We start from the raw sequence: 4,506 nt of genomic DNA, 5'->3' as shown, positions 1-4,506 counted from the left end.
AACAAGCAGTAGTAGTGCCAGTAGCTGCAAGTTGCCTTGATTATTACGCCAGATGAGAGTGTAGTTCCATGTCAAATCAGCCTAGAAAAACACCAGGTTTCATTTTCAGTTGGTTTTATTGCACTTTCTAACTTGAGAGGTTTGCTGATCTGATTTTTTTTTTCTATAGGGGGAAAAAAGAAGCCCTTTTCTTTAGAAAGCTACTTCTACCATGTTTGTAGGCTTGCCTACATCTCTGCTTCTGCACTAGTTGGTCGCAGCCATAGACTGTATATATAGACCTGGACAGTGTGGCTGCACTCAGCAGTGTTCTATGGAATTGAAGCAACCGCGGCGACGCCATCTTGCAGCCAGTTTGAAGTACGCTTGCGCAGTAGGATTGGACGCATGCGCAGTGATGAGGAGGTCGGAGCAGACACGCCCACACAACGAGTGAAACACGCCCCTCACCGCACCGCGTCTACGCCCTGGCTGAGAACGTTGACAGTTCGTTCGTGTGTCTAGGTTTACGTTGGTGAACTTTCTCTGGTAAGTGTAACGTATGTAACACAAACCTCTTGTCTGTTAGTGGAATACACAGCTTATATTCTATATTGTAGCCACCAGTTTACTAGCTAATAACTTCAGGCTATATTAACGTTGTCAGCTCAAAAGCCTTGCCAAGCACATCAGACATTAGCAGCTAGCTGCTACCGTTTACGTTAGCATAGAAGCTAACGTTAGTAGGGTGATTCCGCGAAATCGGTGCCTTTTCGACTTTATTTTTTTTAAAAATAAAGTTGTTGCAAACTATTTTTTTTCAATACCCATTCATTAAAGACATCTTCATAGTACAAAAAATGATGTGGGGGCATCTCAAGCTATACCATTTACCATTTTATGACTGTTTATTTATTTCATGTTTTCATAATTTCCTCAGTCCTGTTACCACTGTAACAACACTTCCAATTACAATTATGCAACAATTTATACATATCTAAGTAGTATTTTGGTCCCTCTTCTCATTGAGATTATGTCATATTTAGATTTTTTTTAGAATGATCTGTTTTAGATCATAATTGGCATTAGTAACAGGACTGAGGGTAACAGGACTGAGGATTTCATGCTAATCTGCTCATTGTTGGCTAGCTAATTATTAGCAATAGTAACAGGACTGAGGGTAACAGGACTGAGGATTTCATGCTAATCTGCTCATTGCTAGCTAACAGGTCAAGGTTAGAAATGCACATGGCATGTCATCTGAAAGGTTATTCCCTCTAGATATTGGTAATATCAGGATTAATAAATAATTGTTTATATACTTTAAATAATGGTAACAGGACTGATGTTGTATGCTGACCCCGCTCTACCTCTGATGATAAAACATGAAAAATGGGACATTTAAGATGAGAGAAACTTTCCCTTTTTTAAACTGTGGAATCCACTTCCCCTGAAATTATGTCACTTCCTTGAAATTATGTCACTTCTGGTTTGTAGTATTATTTTATAGGGGGGTTTTGGTGATAGTAACAGGACTGATATGAAATGACGGACAATGAATTGACAATGACAAATGACTAATATTTCTAAGAAATTATATATATTTATGTCAAAACTATTACTTAACAATGAGATTACACTTGAAACAATATAAAACTGTGAAAATTGTATCTTTGTGCCCACATCTTATAAATGAGAAGTTATGTTGAAAAATAACAACCATAGCGTCGGACAGGCCAAAATCCCTACCTTTAGCATATAAAATGTGATTTTAATAATTTTAAATAGTAATTTATTGGATTTTACTTGATCTTATATTGATGATGGGATCTGCAGTAACATTAAGAGTTTTTAAATTTCACATTTATTCATTATTAAAGCAATTTTATAACTGATTTTCAGTTAAGGACGCTAAAAGGCACCGATTTCGCGGAATCACCCAGTAGCGATAGCTAGTTGTAATAGTTAAGACTAACGTTAGCACACAGACGCTGACAATGTTATGTTTGGCTCGGCCTATTTTGTTTTGCCGTTATCAAAAGGCTGAACCTTTTGATACCACCTCAACATGGAGAGTGAATCTATGTGTTTGGCGTAGCTGCTAGTTAATTTTAAACACAGCCTGCCTGTTGTCGTGCCCATTGGCAGAGTAATGAAATGTCCGCATTGAAAAACAAACTAATAACGTTACTGCTAGTTTTGCATGCTTAGTATGCTTACCAGTATGTGTCAACAGTAAAGGATCAGCTATAAAACTTTGCCTTTTCTTGTATGTGGCATTTCCCATGTCCTTTCTCCAGTCCCCGGACGTCCATCTCATCCACTTTGACAGGAACAACCTCAGACATGTCGAGCGTGATATTGAAAGGTGTACAGTAGATTGCCTGAACAGTGTAGGACACTGGCTATGTTCATGATCATGAACATATTGTATCATATTTTAAACTTGCAGTATATCCCTTAACTCAAACTTAAACTATTCTCATTTGCCCTCATTGTAAAGGTTGCTGGACTCTGTGTGCATTGGAAACTGACAATAAAAATGAAAAACTTAATGTTTACTTGCTATCAAAACCATTGTTATTCAAACGTTGGCATGTTCACATTATATATGGGTCATGGTTATAGAATTTAACATGATATAACATGAACAAGTTCAAATTACCAGTAAACAGTTTTAAATGGTTGGTAAGCCTACATTAAGCAAAAATAATGATGATACAAAATATCCACAAATGACCATGTTTTATTGTGTTTGCCAAGGGGTGAGGGGGGGTTAGTCATTAACTTAGAGAGATTTCAGCTCTGGTGGCAGCAGCGTTGTAGACCTTGAGCTCTGGCGATCGTGGCGTAGACCTTCAGCTCTGGTGATGGTGGTGGTGTAGACCTTCAGCTCTGGCGATGGTGGCGTGGACCTTCAGCTCTGGTGATGGTGGTGGTGGTGCAGGAGGGAGGCGGAAGACAAAATACCCCCTTCCTGCACCACCACCGCCATGTGAAAAAACATAAATAAAATCAAAACTTCCAGGAGGTATTACAGTTGTATAGCATTACAGACAACACATTAAAAAAGTTCTAAGTTTGTGTTATGCCATGAAACTTACTTTACACGTCTTACTTTCTCATCCTCTTTTGATATTTCTCCACAATCTCAACCATGACATCATTCTTTAATTTTAATGTCTTGGGTGACACAAAAATGTAACTGCTCACTACTGACAAGCCACATTTTGATCTGATGTATTAGCAGCCACCATTTGACATTCCTTCTCATTTGCAGCACTTGACAAAGAAAGGATAAGAAAATAACCACTTGCCTTTCTACTAGCAGGTCTCTTCACCAGGTGGTCAGGAAGGGATAACACAGTTGGTACTGCAGTGCAAGTCAGACGATTCCCCTTAACATAATGAATTGGGTATTCATGAAATGGGTTGAGTTGGAATTTACATCACCACACAGTGTTGGTCAGGAAAATGATTGGCTTACATAGGTATCAATGGTGAATTCATGGTCTTCAAAATGAAGACTACAGAGATGAGATGACTTGCTGGGCTCCCAGTCTTGTCGTCTTATGTTCACCAGCCATCGTCTCAGTCTGTCTGCATGCTGCACACCTAAAGGAAAACTGTAAAAAAAAACATTCATATGTCAAGCGGTTGTGAAGGGGCATAGTGTATTTATTACAACCATTACATATGCCTGCCATTCTGTATACAAAGGCCAAAAACATTTAACTCATAATGCCTCCGGGCTGCTGATGACTGGGGCTGTAATGCCATGCTTTGATGTCTGGCGAGGCTGCTGGTTAATCCGTTCACATTTATTAATTCAGTCAGTCTTTGTATGACATTCATTTGACTACTACTAGGCTATACGTTCAAGAAACGTAGCTACGGAATCGCTGAATGCCGAGGTAGCACAGCTACATTAACTCGGTAACATAAAGTTAGCTAAGTTAGACAGCCTTCATCGGAAAAACGGCTGTCATAACCATAGGGTCATTACATAGTGTTAACATATTTAATCTCATTAAATATAACCAAGAACTATTAATGTTAAAGTTTGCAATACACCACGTACACGGCTTCGTCTAAGAACTATCACAACATTGTTAAATAAACGAGCAGCTAAACTGACAACAAGGCTAAGATAAATACCTGGTAACGTAATGTACCCGGTAACCTAACGTCAGCTAACTGGACCGCTATTCCTGGCACAATCAGACACATTGATATACTAATAACTACAACCATTCTTGTACCTAATCCTTTTAAGGATGTCTGACACAGATGACTGTAAAATTAAATTACCTTGCTAAAGTAAACGGCTAAGCGATCCCTAGAAGCCTTCATAGCCTACATAGCAGCTACTGTAAGTTAGCAAGCTAATATTAAGTTAATATTCACTTACCGAAAAAAAACTGCACAGAGCTTCTCTGGGATGGCCCGTTAGTACAACCAACAGCACAGCACAACATGACTGTCAATGTATAAAGTGTAATAACAGCAAATAAAACAAATATGATA

At 38.6% G+C, this 4,506-nt stretch overlaps 1 long non-coding RNA gene across 1 annotated transcript; it reads right to left on the bottom strand.

Annotated features, from left to right (window-relative positions):
- Positions 1–3,296: 3,296 nt before the first annotated feature.
- LOC134101144 (uncharacterized) lies at positions 3,297–4,506 on the bottom strand. The gene is made up of 3 exons (XR_009941354.1): positions 4,391–4,506; positions 3,467–3,605; positions 3,297–3,377 (listed from the first exon to the last, which is right to left on the bottom strand). It is a non-coding gene; the product is annotated as an uncharacterized LOC134101144 (long non-coding RNA).

This window comes from Sardina pilchardus, chromosome 14, assembly GCF_963854185.1.
Source record: "Sardina pilchardus chromosome 14, fSarPil1.1, whole genome shotgun sequence".
In the NCBI taxonomy this organism is placed as follows: Eukaryota; Metazoa; Chordata; class Actinopteri; order Clupeiformes; family Clupeidae; genus Sardina; species Sardina pilchardus.
The sequence above is the reverse complement of the archived record's forward strand: the minus strand, read 5'-3'. Positions and strand labels throughout refer to the sequence as shown.